A 19339-nucleotide genomic window follows, 5' to 3' on the forward strand; every position below is an offset into this window, starting at 1 on the left:
ATTCTGTTTTCATGAATAACCTGCAACGCTATGCTAAGACGTTTCAAACTCTTGTTCCTTTTAACTTTGAGCACCTGCCCCTCCAAAACTCTGCATGCCCCTGGATTAAACCATTCTATTATTATTATTATTATTATTATATTTGTGTTTCTTGACGTTGTCTTTTATTATGATTAATGTTTTCATATATTTCTTTGTGTATAGTGCGTGTATGTATGTACGCAAACACACACACACACACAAATGAGAGAGAGCGAGAGAGAGAGAGAGAGAGAGAGAGAGAGAGAGAGAGAGAGAGAGACATCATATATTGTTGTTGGTAGTGGTGAAGAACTACTCCATCACACTGAGCGATATGAATATTTTTGACACTCTGGTAACGAATTAAGGCAACTAAAATATTGGAGAAAACAGTTGTCATTATGATGCAGTGCAGTTCAACACCACTGAAAACTATAAGCCTAAACATTACAGAAAACTATTGTTCAAATGTGGCTGACTGCGTTCTGAGCCGTTTCGGGGATAACTCTGTCTTCGTCTCATGCCGATTTGAACCTGTACTAAGGTTCATCGGGGGGGGGGGAACTTGTGTTTTCAGGGAGCTGTTCGCCGAGTAGGCTACAACAGATAGTGTACCTGATTGGCTACCTTGTCCCCGTGAATGCTAAATACCGCTAAGAAGACGCTAATCCGCGGTTGCTCCTTAATCTTCTGCGCACAGCACGACACTGCGGGTTGGGGAGCGTGCAACCGAGCCGTCTCCTTTACGCACAGCCACACTGCGCACTCTCCCCGCCTCCGACAAGTATTTGCGTAAACGCGCTCCTGTGCGGACTGACCTGCCTGCGTGCCCGTCCTCCCAGCAGCTTCTGAGAAATTTCCCAGTGCGCCGCCTCGGTTTATCCGCTTCTCCCATTGCAGCCAACTAACTTTTGCATTCTGTGGATCTAAAAGATGGACGTTTAGCCAAGAGGGGGAGACCATTCCACGGACATGTCGTGCCCGTAGTATACTGCACCGCAAAGAGCTGCCATGTAGCAACCTTCCGAAATCACACCGACCATGTACTTCTTTTTACTTGAAGGGGAAACCACAAATGTAATGTGAAGCTCTCGGTCGCAGCTCGGCTCTCAGCAAGTGCATCTTTTCAGAGCGTCACAGATCTTGCCGGTGACATCTTTTCTTTTGTTTTTGTTTTTGTTTTTTTTTCGAGTGAGGAAGCCAATGTGCTGTCGGTGGTTCTGCAGTTCGGTTCGGATCTTGGATTGAGTAGATGGACGAAGGGAGCGGCTGGAGCCCCGAACCAGGGCAGCTGAATCCACATTCATAGAGCCTGCGGTGACATGTCACGGATAGTTGTCCGTCTCCAAAGGTAGGACAAAAAAAAACAAAAACAAAAACCTGATGTCCGAGAGTTCTGTCATGCTGTCTTCACGCTGAAAAGGATTTGATATTTATTACTGTTTCGAATGCTGCATTCGACGTACACTCTTCAACTCGCTGATGTAAAACAGTATGATTTTTTTTCCCCCTTGCACGCAACGCATTTTGCATTTTCCAGGCTTGTTTTGAAATGTGGCTCATGCTTGTTGATAATCACAAGTAACCCGATTGCAATGGGGACAGTCCAGCGGAACGTGCTGAGCCTGTCCGAGTGAGTTCCAGCGGGTCTTTTTTCGCCCCCCGAGCTCCTCTCAATGTGTGTGTGTGTGTGTGGGGGGGGGGGGGGGGGGGGTGCGTGGCTTTCGATCTATGGATGATGCTTGCGCCCGACGCATACTAATTGCGGGTGCGCTTTGTGGGTCTGCAAAATGTGTGTGGACGTGAAAGAGGAATGGAGGGCAGGGGCGGGTAGCCGAATTGCTTTTTAATACCCCCCCCCCCCCCCCCGTGTGATGAGAGTGACCGACTGTGTCTATTCAACGCACGCTCTCCTCGCAGTCTGCGTATGCGACCGATGCGCTCACGGTTGATCGTGTTGACAAACTTGAGGTCCCAATGGAATCTCAGGCTAGTTGCGCGCAAGCATAATCGCTTCGACCGGATGCTGAGCGTCTGATAATGGGATCGATAGCCACACCGAAGCTCCGCGGGGAGCCGTGTTACACGAAGTAATCACCGCCTGGTGGATTACAAGCAGTTCCTTGAAGCTCCGAGTCCCGGAGGTCTGCATGGTTTGACAGAACCACGGAGAGCACACAAAAGAGTGTGGGCTGCAGTGGGAGGCATAGCACCTGACTCCCTCAATGGGGCATTCATCTTTCCTACGTGTCGTCCCTCACCTAGGAAATAAATTGTAAAAAAAAGTCTGTGTGAAGGGTTCGTTTCCTGAACAGATTTCCCGTCAAAGCAATTAAGGACCCACAAATTCATGACAACAGAATCCGTATGACGCAAAATGACTCACTGACAAGTGCACTGCATGCAGCGGTTTAGTGGCCGTCGTTGTGATTTTGAGTCAGTAGATGCTGAAGTCGAACACGAAAAGGAATTAGTCTTTTGCTACCTGTTCAGTGCAAGGCAGTAGGAGCAGAAGTCGCCGTCACGTGCGAAACTGCTACACATGTTCTGGGATGTGCAAATACACTGACATTATTATTATGTCAGTGTGAAATCATTGGAGGTTTTAAAGCTATGTGCAATGTGACATTGTTGTGTCTGTTAACCAAGAAACCAGCAAATTTAGAAGAAAGCCGACCAACAGCTTGGATTGGTTTTATTGTATGTGTTTTACGTAACATATTACAGCTGTGTATTCATTATGGACTTTAACTCTTTCAAAGCACTTAAAAAAATCATGGAAAGGATTGCCACATTTTTTTTCTTTAAGTATTAAACAATTCTGTTGTTCCATCTTAAAGTAAATGTAATTTATTATGGATAATTGAACTTAATTACTAGCATTGGGGACAACTTAATTTACTTAAAGACATTTAAAGTATTCAGGGTAGTACAATTTATTTCGTAGGTATTGTCCTACTTAGTATAATGGGCTTGGCCGAACAAAAATGACACTATTAAAGCTCACCCAGATAAATTGAATTCGCCCAATTATCGTAGATGGTTAATCAGCTACAATAAATTGATTGGACCCAACCCAAGAGCATTAAAGTTGGTCGAATTGTATTGCTTAAATGTTGAGAGAAGACCATTTACTCAAATGGATTTGCGTTCAATGACCAAGTTCAGTCAATGAACGACTATCGAGTGTAAACATTAAAATATAAGTACGTGTCATGAAAATATTTACGATGAACAGTACCTGAAACATACTTTATGTTTTACACAGTCGAAAGTCCATTCGGTGTCAAGGATGAAAATATAATGAAATTGGATTGCTTTAAAGAGGCAATAATATTTAAACACTGATAGGCATTTAAGTGCTAACAGAAATATTGCAGCACTTTGTACTTTATCCACTGTTAAAAAAATAGGCCTAAATGTAAAAAAAAAACTTAAAAACTGAACTCTAAGATGCAGTTGGCAAAGCAGGCTCTTTGTACTTCCATTTTAACATTTGCACAGCATTCATTTATTTTCCGTACCGCTTATCCTCACCTAGGTCGTGGGCGTGCAGGAGCCTATCCTATTATTTGTGGCGGCACGGTGGAAGACTGGTTCGCTCATCCACCTCACAGTTCCGGGTTCAAATCCGGCTTTTCCTGTGTGGAGTTTGCATGTTCTCCCCGTGCCTGCGTGGGATTTCTCCGGGTACTGCGGTTTCCTCCCACATCCCAAAAACATGCATGCTAGGTTAATTGAAGACTCTAAATTGCCAGTAGGTGTGAATGTGAGTGCGGATGGTTATTTGTTTCTACGTGCCCTGCGATTGGCTGACGTAGAAAATGGATGGAAATGATTTGTCACTGCTTGCTTTTTAACTACCTTACTTTGCTTTTTTATAGTATTACAGTTGAACAACTATTAAAAACTTAATTCCTGTAATAATGTACGAAAAAATGATGATTGTTTTATATTGAATTCTCCTACTGAGCTACGGTGCACTTCTTTAAAATCTCAATTCTACCAGTGGCTCTTCTTTTGTTGTCATGAGTTCAGTGGTTGCCATTCTATAATTACAATGTTATCAAAATCTTTATATTTGCTCTGCACATTTCATTTCATTTTCCTTCATGATTTATCTTTTTGTCATTCCGACATACGCGAGCAATATTACAGAGAGTGGGGTGCTTCTGCAACATGTGTCTCATGCTAGCATTTTGCATTGCTGGCATTTGATCTGAGTATTGGGCAAAACGTGTCTCAATCACACATGTAAATGCAGTGGTCTAGGTAAGGTTATTCCTTGAATGGAATACGGATTTTAATACCCAGTCAAACTTCACAAAGATTTATAAATGAAATGTGTTCATTCAATTCCATTCATGCTTTCTATCGACAATCTTAGTCCTCTATTCCCGGGTCGCTGTGGGCTCTGAGGAGGAGAGGCATCAGAGGAGAGGCAAGGCCTTGGAATGTAGTTACAGCATTTTTTTGTTTGCAGTGATTTTTATTTTTCAAGTCAGTGGCCGGAGTCTCGGCGTAGTAGTGAAATAAGGAGGTCAGATCGACCTTGCAGCCTTTGTGACTTCCCTCCCATACCGGTAATTACATGCATAATGACATAAATACATAATTACTTCTCGTATTGAACACACGTTAAATAAACACACTGAAGTATGTGATGCAAATAGAATTAAATTGGCATGCATTTGCAATTGTCAGGGCTATCGATTTAGTGAACTAGGCAGTTTGCAAACGCGTTACATCAAACCCAACCGCCTGAAACTCGGGCGAAAAAAAGAGCTCCAAGCTCAAACTTGGAGTGGCGAGTAGCAGCCAGAGTAGCGACAGTAAAATCAGGGAAAATAGTGGCAACCCATCTCCCACATAAGCAGGAATATCGTGAACAGCTCTAAAAAAAAAATCATTTTCTCATGGGCATATATGGGCATACATGGGCATATTATGGGCATACTAGCTTTTTGTTTTTGCTCTTCAAACTGCAAATTTTTGATAGTATAACTTTAATAGCAATGCCCTTGTAAAAAGGAAAAGAAAGGAAAGGCATCAGATAGTTTGATTCCTTCACATTCAGTGTGCTTGCATAGTTATTCGTTCATTGTCGGCAATGTTCGTTTGATATGCGGAGATCACGACTTTCAATGTATGATGCCAAAATGATGCTTCAGGGTTAATGCCCTGTTGAACAGTGAAATTGATAGGCCTGCGTTCACAGATGTGATAACCAGCTATCACAGGCAAATGCAATTTACGGGTGCGACAGATGGATGCAGAGGATGCTCTCTGAAGTAGGCCAATTTTACCTTGGGGAAGACTCTACATGCAAAGAAGGCTCTCAGATAATTTTACAAAGTTTTTGTTTCGCATGTGAAATTATGCGAGAGGGCAGAGACGAATGAGGACACCTACATTTTCCGAGCAGGCCATTTTGGTTCAGTTCTTGTATCGACAAAACCCAATAGACAATTATTCTGTACAAGTATACATTGTAAAAACACCTAATGCTGTGTTCTGCGCAATCTTTGCTTTTATTCTGCTTTGTGAGCAAAAGCAGAGCTTAGTTTATTTTTGCGAAATAAACTCCTACCCTTCCACCCACAACAAAATAAAAAAAAGGAAATGATTGGTTGTAGGAAGCATGTGAAGGCATTCAGGTGTGTTTGATCAGTTGTAAAATAATGAATATATTGCAGGCTGCTTAGGAGCTCTGCTGCGGGGCATTTTTTGTGTATTTCCCTCCGCCGCAGATTGTTGTGCATTAGAGGGAGACATTTCCCTTAAGGAGACTAACTGAGCCTCCCGCCATCAATTGGTCATCAAAATACAAGACTTTATGTTAGGAATGGCAGTTCTTCATGAAAAGCACCACCCACCCCACCCCGATAATTCATATTTTTCGTTTTTTTTTATATGCATTAATTTCTTTTATTCTGAAATAACAACATAAGATAGATAAAACTGTGTACATTACATATACGGTACATGTAAGGTCTTTTAAAAACAAATGCCTTATATTGGCAGTGATAATGAGAACAATTAGCTCAGTGCAATTGATTTTGAGTGGAAGGGGGTTCAGACAGTATGTTAACCATGCATTTTCCAATGGCTTTTTTTTGGGGCATGTTATTGTAACATAATTGAAAGACGCCTTCATGACATTGAATGAACCATGGCAAAGTGTTTGGATTAGACTTTACACCGATTTTATCGGGCTGATCGGTATCGGCTGATATCTAGCACTTTTAGTGCGGTTATTTTTCATGGTTTTCACTTTTTTTTGGTCTGCTATATTTGGATGTAGAATATGCTTATGTTTAAGTTAAGCAGTGGTTATGTTCCAATTTTAAAATAGATTTTTGTTATTGGTTTTAGTAAAGTTATTTTTCAGGATTTTCTAATATAATTTGTATTTATTTTATTCAATTGTAGTACATTCTAATTGTTAAAGTTACTTTATGTAAAAATGGGCGAGTTTTTCTTCATACCTACTGTTGCTGATTATTGTTCTCTGAGTAATATCACACGCTCAAGCCTTTTCTAACCGCCCATAATACAAAATAAGTAAAGTGCGTATGATTATTGTTTATTGCTTGATGTTGCACATATAACCGGAGATTTTAGCAATGAATCTTGGGCAAATGGTTAATGCTGTTTATCTAAATTATATCTGCTAAATATCAGCGTTCTCTTGGTATGCAAAATCATTACTGGTGTTGAGTTGACCAGAGAAATAAAAAAATAAAAACAATGCAAGAAAGTTTAAAACACACTTCAGCAATTTTCACTGATGGCTGAAGAACCCATACATTTCCTTTTTCTCCAATTGTGTCTCGTGAACTTTTACAATTGGCCAAGGGTAATACAAAGTGGTAAATGGAGTGCACGTACTGTATATAGCTCTTTATCTACACCGTCACGGTGCCCCAAGCGCTTTACAGAGACTCACATTCATGTACACATTTATGTATTCATCCACCAATGAGCAGCTGCTGCCATGTAAGGCACTGCCAGGCCCACTGGGAAAAATGTAGGGTTCAGTGTGTTGCCCAAAAACACTTTGACAGCAGACAGTCAGAGCTGTAATTTTTATTAATTCATTCATTCATTTTATTTAATTTTATTTTCAGAGCTGGGATTTGAACTGTCGACCCTTCGGTCAGAGAAAGATCAGCTCTACCAACAGCCAACTGAGCCATGGCCGCCACAAGATTTTAAATTTATTTGATCTAACACATGGCTGGAGGGCGGCATGGTGGACGACTGGTTAGAGCGTCTGCCTCACAGTTCTGAGGACTGGGATTGAAATCTCGGCCCCTGCCTGTGTGGAGTTTGCATGTTCTCCCCATGCCTGCGTGCGTTTTCTCCGGGTACTCCAGTTTCCTCCCACATCCCAAAAACATGCATGGTAGGTTGATTGAAGACTCTAAATTGCCCGTAGGTGTGAATGTGAGTGCGAATGGTTGTTTGTTTAAATGTGCCCTGCGATTGGCTGGCAACCAGTTCAGGGTGTACCCCGCCTCCTTCTAAAAATTTAGGCGTGGAGTCTCCCTATTAATGTCTCGGTGAGTGTGTTTCCTGGGGGTGGTCAATAATAGGGTGTTATTGTTGTTGGCCGGCTTGGTTAGTGAAACGACCCTCCTGAATACCATTCAGTTGTTCACCCGTCTTGTGGCAAAACAGCTTGTTAGGGACAGTCTTCTGTTGTATGAGGCAATATTTGGGAGATGAGATGTCAGGACTTTGTTATAAGCCAACAATTTCTGATGCCTCAAGCATCCTCCTCTATTTAGAGGAGGCTTTTCTAGTTTAACAAAGATGGCTTCCTTTACACCTCTTTCACACCAGCGGTTGTCCCTGTCCAGAATTCGGACATTGTTGTCCTCGAAGGAGTTTCCTTTCTTCTTGAGATACAAGTGAACTGCTGATTCTGGACCCAAAGAACCTGCACCGCCGATGTTCTGCCATGTGCCTGTGCAGATGCTGCTTAGCCTCTCCAGTATAGAGGTTATTGCACTCCTCAGTACACTACACTGTGTAAACAACATTGCTGAGTTTGCTTCTTGGTATTTTGTCCTTAGGTGAATCTGCTTTTTATGAGAGTGTTGGTGGGTTTGAAATACATTGGTATGTTATGTTTGGAGAAAACCCTTCTGAGTTTCTCTGGCAAACAAACCATGACTGGATAACAGAGAATCTACACAGACATTCCGCATGAGGTAGAAAGAATCCCAGAAGTGTATGGGCTTACCTCAATTCCCAGCGTAGGCTATTGAATCAAACTGGTCTTTGGTTTGTGCTGGCAGACCCATGTGTATAGTAAATATTTGTTGGGAACATTTGGCACAGTGTCTTCGTCATCACATATTTAGCACACAGGCCCAGAAATGTTACTACTGCATCTTGATGGAGGCGGGAGTACTGAGTAGGAACATTATTTTTTTTCTGTGCCTCCATTTCTGAAGCAGTTGATTTAATCTGTGTGTACACTGGTTTCATAGTTTCACATTGCTGGCAACTTTTACTGATCCCAGAAGATGCAGTTGAATATATAGCAACGATGATGAGACTGATCACATCCATGACTCTCAGTTAGAAAATGGATTGGGTTGCAACCTCTGGATTGGGACTAAAGTTTTGCCTCAAGTGGATGTGTTTAATTATATGTGGTTGGAAAAACATGTTGGGGAAAAAACGATTAGCATGATTGATAGACGCATTGGACGGGTGCCTGTGATGGGAGGAAAAAAAACAGTTGAGGCCAGAACACAGCCCTCAGTTTATCAGTCGATCCAAGTACCTGCTTTAACATATTCCCACAGGTTCTGGGAAGTGACAGAAATTACCTTTGATTCTGCAGAGTGGCTGGCCTCATTTTCAAACATACTGCAGAGTGAGGAACTTGGTAATCCAGGAGAGAGTTGCTAGAGATGCTGCTTCTGACTGTTGAGAGGAATAATTGGTTGTTTGTTTGGGCATTGATTTCCTGTTGAGGTGTTCCAACTACTTTGAACCAGGATGAAGCATGTGAACAGGTATTCCCTCCCAATCCCTGCACATAAAAGCAGAGGACAATGGATGGATGCGTTGGATTTTAACCCTGATTTTTACACTCTCAAGGAAGCATAGGAGTAGAGCAATAAAATCAAACCTCATATTACAAATTGTCAAAATAATCATGATCCATCCATCCATTTTCTGTTGGGTTGCAGGTGGGCTGGAGTAAGATAGGGGAGTATTTGGAGAAAACCCACAGAAGATTAGGAAGAACATGAATACTGGTTGAAACATGAGGCAGAGGGACGAACAACTCTGTGCCTTCCATCCTTCCATTGTCTTCCGTTTCTCCGAAGTCAGGTTGCGGGGGCAACATAACATACCAATGTATTTCAAACCCACCAACACTCAGCGATCGAGGACCCTGCCGAAGGTGAAGAGCTGGTCCACTGTTCAACGGCCAGGACGAAAACCACACTGTAGTTGGAACACACGCTCCGGATCACCACCCCAGTCTGCCAATCCAGAGACATTCTGATTCTGATTCTGACAAAGTCAATCATTGAACGGCGACCAGGGTCTCCTGGTGCTAAGTGCACGTGTGGACACCCTTATGCTTGAACATGGTGTTCGTTATGGACAATCCATGGTGATCACAGAAGTCCAATAACAGAACACCACTCGGGTTTTGATCGGGGGGCCCGTTCCTCCCAATCACGCCCTTCCAGGTCTCACTGTCATTGCCCACGTGAGCATTGAAGTCCCCCAGCAGAACGATGCAGTCCCCAGCGGGAGCGCTCTCCAGCACCCCCTCTAAGGACTCCAAAAAGAGTGGGTACTCTGAACGGCTGTTTGGTGCATAGACACAAACAACAGTCAGGACCCGTACCCCCACCCGAAGGCGGAGGGAGCCTACCCTCTCGTCCACCGGGGTGAACACCAACGTATCACCGTGCTGCCCTGTAAAAATCTATCCATCAATTTACAACACCGCTTATCATGGTTAGGGTCGTGGGGCGCTGGAGCCTATTTCAGCTGACTTCAGGCTGGTCGAATACACCCGGAACTGGCCGCCAGTCAGTCGCAGAGCACATATCGACGCAGACAAGCATTCATACTCACATTCACACATCACTGAGTGGGAACTGAACCCATGCTGCCCGCATCAAAGTCAGACGAGTGTACCACTACACCATCAGTGACATCTATCTATCTATCTATCTATCTATCTATCTATCTATCTATCTATCTATCTATCTATCTATCTATCTATCTATCTATCTATCTATCTATCTATCTATCTATCTATCTATCTATCTATCTATCTATCTATCTATCTATCTATCTATCTATCTATCTATCTATCTATCTATCTATCTATCTATCTATCTATCTATCTATCTATCGCTCTCTCTCTCTCTCTCTCTCGCTCTCTATCTATCTCCCCAAAAAATCCAGAGCTTTTCATGAGCTTTACTCTGAATTGCATGTTTTGGAGTGTCTTTTTATTTTGGGCAGTCTAAGGCACATCATGCTGTCTGATCATCGTCTTGATATACCAAACCTGAGGTGGATTATCTCCGCAAAGGAGAAGTGCTCACACACACAGATGTAGACAGATTTGACTGATATAGCAGTAGCAATCAAGTCACAGGAATTTAAAAAATATATTTTTTAATATATTCAATATAACAGAAAGTGGTCCAATTTTCGTCACTGCTACTTAGTGATTACTTTGTGAGGCCTACACACTGTCATCTGTGACACTTTTTTTGCACTCCAGAAATTTCAGTAGCTATGACAAGTGTGTCCTACTGTGTGCTGACGTGTGAACTCATTTGCGAACTAGTCACAGATGAATACATTAACTGGATTTTTAACTCTGACACATTGCATGGATACTTTGGAAATAAATATCCTTTTTTTAAACAGCCAAGTAGCCACACGCACGCACGCACACATGCAGTTTAATGACTTTGTGTCCCAAACTAGACTAATTTGGAGACAAACAATGGATACTTGAAAGTGTGCAATACTTTTTATATGCCTATTCATTGATTGCTAGGATCAAAGTCACACAAGAATGTATCCCTCTTGAGTTAAAACTACAACTATAACTGCATCTCACAATGCATGGCTTGCCTCGCTAGATCAGACATCCCATTTGGCTGTGGCAAATATTCTGTAGTGATGTACTTACACTAAATAATAAAAAAAACAATAAAAGGATATATTTCACCCATAATCCTTTACGGCAGCAATATTTAAAGCAACAGGACACCGGCGAAAGTTACCAAGTCGAAGGCATTCAAGATTTTCACGTTAGAGATTTATGTCAGCAATACTCGCCGTTGCACGATGACGTCCGTTAGGAAAAGGAGTTGAACAATACTGCCTTTTCCTATGTTTAAAAGGAAGCACCTTTTCACCTCACCTTGAAAATTAGACATATTTTAATAGATTATTTGGTGGCAGAGTACAGACTTTACAAAATTCAAATTACAAATTAAAATTCCCACCTCATAGTCATGAGGTTGTGGGTTCGAATTTATTATACAGGATATATACACAACAAAATCTCAAGACAAAAAAAAGGAAACTTTTTCTCAATTTTATAGCGAAGCAGACAGCCAAGTGGAGCTATATAATGTAGCAAAACTCACTGAAGAATGGAGGAAATTATGATTGCACATTTACCCCACTTGCATTAGTAAACCCACACATACAGCAGCAGCAGTTTAGTTGTGCTCATTTCCTATTCTTGCTGGTGATCAGTGGGGCCCCAAGGTTAGAAACAAAAATGCTTTCGCTCCAGCGATCTAAAATGAAGAGGTCGTCATGCCGCTGTGGAGTGATAAGATTCAGGCTCTGCTGGGGATGTCACGGCTGTGAAGAAGCTATAATTTATAGAGGATTTGAAAAGCTTATCTTCTCAGACCCCTGGGCAAAATGAAGAAATATTGGGCAAAAAGAGAAATTCAATATGTCATTGTCTTTGGTGAAGAGCAGTGTAAACATGCTATGGATGAACGATCTGTAATGTCACAATGCTGCTTATTATTTTATATTTGAGACAGTGAGTGATTCTGTACAAGTAGCACTACAATGGCAAGATGAATATAAATTTGAATTACCGTAATTTCTCGTGTATAATGCGCACCCATGTATAATACACACCCCCAAAGTTGACCTCAAAATTCTGGAAAACCCTTCTACCTATGTATAATGCATTTTTACAATGTCTGATTTTGCTTCTACCAATGATCAAAACATGAAGTATTATCTGTATTTTGTTAGTTTTTTCAAATAATTATTCTGAAGTTAAGCACTTTATTTGAACACATAATACCTTCTATTTACTTGCTCTTATTTTGAAATTCACAGCCCTACATTTATTTAGTAAATGAGAAAATGAAAAAAACAAAGTTGTGCTCATATGTTTGATTATCCAGGCAAAATTTGTAAGATGTGTACAATTCTTTAAAGAAAACATGAAGGACCAATGCGAAACACCATCCATTTTCTAAACCTCCTCTCCTCACTAGGGCCGCGGGCGTGCTGGAGCCTATCCCAGCAATCATCGGGCAGGAGGCGGGGTACACCTCGAACTGGTTGCCAGCCTATCGCAGGGCACATACAAACAAACAACCATTTGCACTCACATTCACACCTATGGGCAATTTAGAGTCTACAATTCATGCATGTGTTTGGGATGTGGGAGGAAACCGGAGTGACCGGAGAAAACCCACGCAGAACATGAACATGCAAACTGTACCGCTTATCCTCACTAGGGTCGCGGGCGTGCTGCAGCCTATCCCAGCTATCTTCCGGTGAGAGGCTGGGTACACCCTGAACTGGTCGCCAGCCAATCGCAGGGCACATATAAACAAACAACCATTCACACTCACATTCACACCTACGGGCAATTTAGAGCCTTCAATAAACCTACCTGCATGTTTTTGGGATGTGGGATGAAACCAGAGTACACGGAGAAAACCCACGCAGGCACGGGAAGAACATGAGAACTCCACACAGGTGGGGCTGGGATTTGAACCCCGGTCCTCAGAACTGTGAGGCAGATGTGCTAACCACCGTTCCCCCCCCCACCCAAAATCAATTAAATTAAATTACCCATAATATGATCACTTTTAATAGTTTTCAAATGCATTACAGCTCATGCTGTTGGATGTATGTTCTGGATTTGGACAGTATCCATTTCTAACACTGCTGATATAATCTTTAATATATAAAAACGGCACCGGTTCAGCTTTGAGTGCTCAGTTTGGGTCTTAAAGTTCCAAATGCTTTTTAATAATTTGCCGTCGTTAGGAAGAAAATGTTCCAATTCAGCTTTAAAGTTGAAGTACCCTCTCAGAAGCAGCATCTTTGATAAATTGATTGCAGCTCTTTTAATATCAGTGTGCTCTTCTCACAGTTTATCTGTGTTGTGTCATTGTCTCACATAAACCAGTCTACCTCTCAGAGCATAGTATGCACACACTATTCTTCTGGTATCACTTTTCAACGACAACTTTATAATTGTACCCATTTATGGTCCATTTAGTTCAGGAACATTAAAATACATTAGATTTTGTCATCTGTTATAGGTTGTTGAGCAAGCACACACAATTGCAGTTTAGTGTAATATATTAAACCTCAAATTCCACTGAAGTTAGGACATTGTGTAAAACGTAAATAAAAACAGAATACAGTGTTTTGCAAATATTTTCAACCTATATTAAATTGAATACACTTTTGTTAAACATTAACAAAAGTTAATGTTGAAATAATTTTTTTTGCAAATATTCAAACATTTTGAATTTGATGCCTGCGACACTTTCCAAAAACACTGGGACAGGGGCAGGTTAACCACAGTGTTACATCACCTTTCCTTTTAAGAACACTCAATAAGTGTTTAGGGAACTGAGGACATTAATTGTTGAAGCTTTGTAGGTGGACTTGTTTCCCATTCTTGCTTGATGTACAACTTCAGTTGCTCAACAGTCCAGGGTCTCTGTTGTCGTCGTTTGTGCTTTATAATGCGCTAAACATTTTCAACGGGAGACAGGGGGGGAATGCTGGCAGGACAGTCTAATATCTAATCTTTTATGATTAAGCCACACAGTTGTAACATAAGCAGAATCTGGCTTGGCATTGTCCTGCTGAAAAAAAGCAGTGACGTCCATGAAAAGATATTGCTTGGATGGTAGCATATTTTGCTCCAAAAGCTGAATGTATCATTCGGCATTAATGGTGCCTTCACATTTGTCCAAGTTAACCATGCCATGGGGACTAACACACATACATACCGAGAAGAGGCGTTTCTCTGTGTTGTTGATTAATGGCTTTCACTTTGCATGATAAGTTTTAACTTGCATTTGTAGATGTACTGATGAATTGTGTAAACTCACAATGCGTTTCTGAAGTGTTCCCCAGCCCACGTGGAAATATCCTTTACACTATGATGCCATTTTTTTTAATACAATGCCATCTGTGGGATCGAAGGTCAAGGGCATTCATCGTTGGTTTTCAGCCTTGCCGCAGAGATTTCTCCAGATTCTCTGAATCTTTTGATGATATTATGGACCCTAGATGATGAAATCCCTAAATTGAGAAATGTTGTTCTTAAACTGTCGGAGTATTTGTTCACGCAGTTGTTCGCAAAGTGGTGAACCTCGCGCCATCCTTGCTTGTGAACAACTGAGCCTTGCAGGGATGCTCCTTTTATAGCCTGTCATAAGACTCACCTGTTTCCAATGCACCGGTTCACCTGTGTTCCAAACAGGTGTTTTTTTTTTGTTTTTTTTTGCATTGCCAGTCTTTTGTTGCCCCTCTGAGGTTTTTTGTGTCCCAGGCGTCAAATTCAAAATGAGAGAATATTTGCAAAAAAAAAAACAAAAAAACAATGTTCATCAGTTTGAACATTAAATATCTTGTCTTTGTAGTGTATTCAATAGAGTATAGGTTGACAAGGATTTGTAAATCATTCTATCCTGTTTTTTCTTTACGTTTTACACAACACCCCAACTTCATTGGAACTGGAGTTTGTATGTATGCATTTGTAACTAGTATTCCTCATATACTGCAACCTCATTTAGTCACTAATGTGCACTGGTAGTGTGGTGGTACATGATGCGTCAGGAAGGGCATCCGGCGTAAAAACTGTGCCATACAAATCATAGGAGTGACTTGCTGTGGCAACCCTTGATTGAAGGTTTGGTGAAAGTTGCAATCGTCAATATTGCACTGACATACACAGCATCATGTAAGATGAAGATGTGTCCAATGCTGAAACGGTTTGTACTGTTTTAATCAATATACAGTTATACATTAGAGTATGATGTAATATATAGGGCGTTGAAGTCCGACCAAAATCTTTGTGGAAGATATGTTTTAAAGTTCAACTGAATCATATGTGATGTTGTCATACCATCATCATATCTTAGGAGACCAGTGCTGTGTATACTACTGTTGTGATCTGATGCCTGCTGCACCCCAGTCGACATAATTTCGGCTAGCACCAAAGGATTAATTCTGGGGTTCAGGAAATTATGTAATGCCTAGATCAGACTACAGGAGTTTAGTCCCGATATTGGCCCGATTTGCTATCGCAGCCGATTTTCCAGATCGGACCCAAAATATTTTGTCGGGAAGGTAAACAATTCTTGTAGTGTGACATAATCCACGACCAACGATTTGTCCCTACAATAGCCCTACGATGGCAAAATGAAAAGTCTAGCAAGTTAGATATTATTTTTTTAATATCTTCCGTGTAGTGTGAAATATCAGCGACAACTCTCCGACAGCGCACCTTGACGTCGGCCAATAGTATTGCGCATTGTGACCGGCGCATCGCCTCCCGTGCTTGCCGTTGTCAACATACTTACGTGCCGCTGTCAACATTTATTCCCGCGCACAAACCGATGATTCGATGGAACGCCGGCATGTTCACGTACAAACGTATGTGTCAGCATTAGTTTGCTAGGCTACATAATGTTCTGTTGCCTGCTTGCGAGCCGTATCCTATTAAAAGTATGTGAACATACCTCAAGCAATTCTTGAATGATCGTTCTCTCCTGAGCACCGGTGACGAACAACACACGTTTTCCCTCATTTTGTACCCCCACACTCACTCACACGCACACACACACAAACTATACATCGGTACGGCGCATTGTTGTTTTCATCGCCATGGTAACGAGTGTATCCGGTTGCGTTGACCAGAGACACGGTTTCTGCTTCCACCTCTACGACAGTGTTTGATTTGACAAGATAAAGCCCAGTGATCGTAAAACGGGATACGGTGCTATCGGAATAAATGTCGTGTAGTGTTGCCACTGTCTGGCTGAGAAACGGCAAGATTTGATGGCCAGAGTCGGGAAAGACCCCCATTTGTCTTGTACTCTGATCCAGGCGTAATGTTTAAGGAGGAGCACAGTGAAGCTAGCTTCTGTTGAGTGGTTAGCTGCCATATGCTTGTCACTTGTGATCAAGAGGAATGTTAACATTGGATTTATGGTTTAGCTCATGTTATACCTTTGTGACAGTTGTGTTAAAGTAAGATGTGTGTGGTGTATCAATGACGCTGCGATCAAGTTATGAGATTGCTTAAATTGTTTTTATTGTTAACATAATCATATTACAATGGTCAATATCTGTGTAGTATGGTGCAATCATAATCATGTTAGCATTACAGAAAACATCTGGAACAAATCATTGCTAATATAATTAATCTCAATGGGAAAATTCACGTCAGATGTTCTGTCAAATGTGAGCACAGAAGTCATTTTATTATGCTCCTTAAGTGAACCTAAGATGTGTTGTTCTACAATTCCACCATGATAAATTAAATAGAATACCTTTGAAGCAATTACTGATAATAAACTCCTCTCCAGTACATCCTGGCATACTGGGGAATCTTCTAAAATTAGGGAAATTAAATTAAAAGAATGTTCCGCTGTATCCCTTAAATTCTATTATTATAAACACATTACAACTGATTTTAGGTGTACTGTAAAATGAGTTAGTAGATTATATTCTACAAAATCAATTGTCAAGTTTTATTGTGTGGAGGAAAAGCTGGGGAAAAGGAATGAGTCTTATCATCTTTCAATGTTGTAGTTTAACATATTACATAGGTGCTCAGTATTTGTTTAATGACTGCCATGTTGTGGCCACAGGCAATTAACATGCACTCTCAGATCCTTATTGCTTTAAAGTTGTCACCTATACAAATGAAATGTGCTAAAATCCTTGCTGCTGCAGTATTTTATAGGACATCTGAAAGGCCATCATTCAAAATAAGTGAAAAGAAGCCATGACTTCACTGTATCATACCTCACTGTTGGCACCAGTTTCAAGGCATGAAATATTTTTGTTTTCTTTGAGGAGCAGTTTTGCAAATCATTTCTTGATTTTGGGAGCAACGTTTTGATTTTGAGGAGCAATTTTTTTTACAGGTTAATCGCACCGGGACCTGAAGCATGGGTTTCATTAAACAATGAAAATATGACACTATAACGGGGGAATTGAATGTAGGACTGCAGCTATCAAATATTTTAGTACTGCAGTATCCTCCAAAACCCTCTTCTGTTTGGGTACATAACCCATTTCACCCGTTATGACCACATTTCTCCACGTCACCTACATGACTCAAAAGTGTACAGATGGTAGTACACTGGCCATATGTCACAGAGTGACTACATTGAGCAAAACCTTTAAGCACCCTGTACGTTAAGTAACGTCAGTGTTGGGAAAGTTCTTTTTCTGCACGAAGTAGTTCAAAGTTCAGTTTGCTGTTCCCAAAATAAACTAGTTCAGTTCATAATTCATAATTCAAAACATTGATGTCATAATTTTAGTTTTTTAATTTTCAATGTGTTTTATGAGGCACAAAGTTTGAGATACAAAGTTTGACTAAAAAATAACGAGACCGCTTCATTTGAGCCCTGAGTTTAGTTGTCATACCTTCCAGTGAGAGGAAACTTGAAATAAGAAGCAAATATTTACTTTTCACCAAAATTATTGTCGATAATTCAGAGAACCAAAACAAATTTTACAAAATGTTACTTGTCATATTTTGATCTGGCATTGTTTTTACGGGTCATGAATGCACATGCAATAGGACTGGGATGGCAGTAGTAGTAGTAGCAGCCCAAATTCCACTTCATGGAATACTGTTGTTGTTGTGTGTACGTGTGTGTGCATATCTTGGATCTATACAAATGTAGCATTTTATAATGAAATAGGGTAAACTCCCCCTTGGGGCCAAGTAAGGGTCGTAATTCTTTAAAGTCAATTAAATATTGCATTTGTTTCTAGCTCTGGCTCACCTAGGGCTCAGTCTTTTCATTGTAAGGCGTGGTTTCATGACATAGCAGCTGAAGGGAATAATTATTGTGCTAAACTACGTATCCTTAGTTTGTAGTAGCTGCTCTTGTTATTGCGATTTTGAAATGTAAATTATAAAACGTTTCCCCCCCTTAACAAAAATAGGAAAGGAGACCAATGGCCAAAGAATGCTTGTTTAAAATAACTACTGACGAACTCATATGACCAGAATTTGGAACATACTATAATGGTTTAACCCAGGGTTCCCCAACAACCAGGCCACTCACCATTACCGGACCACAGGCCATTTGGTACTACACAGAGAAAAAAATGTTTTTCTTCTTTCTTGGTTTATTTTATTTTATATATGTGCCTGCGTGGGTTTTCTCTGGGCACTCCGGTTTCCTCGCACATCCCAAAAACATGTATGGTAGGTTGAGTGAGCACTCTAAATTGGCCGTAGGTGTGAATGTGAGTGCGAATGATTGTTTGTTTATATGTGCCCAGCGATCGGCTGGCAACCAGTTCAGGGTGTACCCCGCCTCCTGCCCAATGATAGCTGGGATAGGCTCCAGCGCTCAGATAATGGATGGATGGATGGATGGATGGATATATATATATTTTTTTTTGTGGAACCTGAGACTGGTCTTAAGTAGTGTTGTGTCATTCGCAAATGATTTGTACACCTCTGAATGAAATCAGTTCATGAACTGACTGGCGACCATTTCAGGGTGTAGTCCGCCTTTTGCCCGAAGTCAGCTGTGATAGGCTCGAGCACCCTCAACAGAGGAGTGGTATTGAGAATGGATGGATGGATGTTTAAAATGCAGACATCTCATGAGCTATACTGCAACTTTAACATATAGTAGGCAGTGATGGACACTACAGCACCTTTTAAACCTTTCCACACACTAGATATTCACACACAATATATTATTTAAACAAAGTGTGTGCATGTGTGTGTGTGTGTGTGTGTCTGTGTGTGTGTAGA

At 41.0% G+C, this 19339-nt stretch overlaps 1 protein-coding gene across 2 annotated transcripts in view; it reads left to right on the plus strand.

The window, feature by feature from the left end:
* Positions 1-758: 758 nt before the first annotated feature.
* The window catches only part of LOC133413128 (leucine-rich repeat and fibronectin type-III domain-containing protein 2), a 123699-nt gene continuing 105118 nt past the window's right edge, over positions 759-19339 (plus strand). For both annotated transcript variants that reach the window (XM_061697099.1, XM_061697098.1), the window contains exon 1: positions 759-1372. The gene's annotated coding sequence lies outside the window, so the exon portion shown is untranslated. The remainder of the gene's footprint in view (positions 1373-19339) is intronic.

Source organism: Phycodurus eques, chromosome 14 (assembly GCF_024500275.1).
Source record: "Phycodurus eques isolate BA_2022a chromosome 14, UOR_Pequ_1.1, whole genome shotgun sequence".
Taxonomy (NCBI): Eukaryota; Metazoa; Chordata; class Actinopteri; order Syngnathiformes; family Syngnathidae; genus Phycodurus; species Phycodurus eques.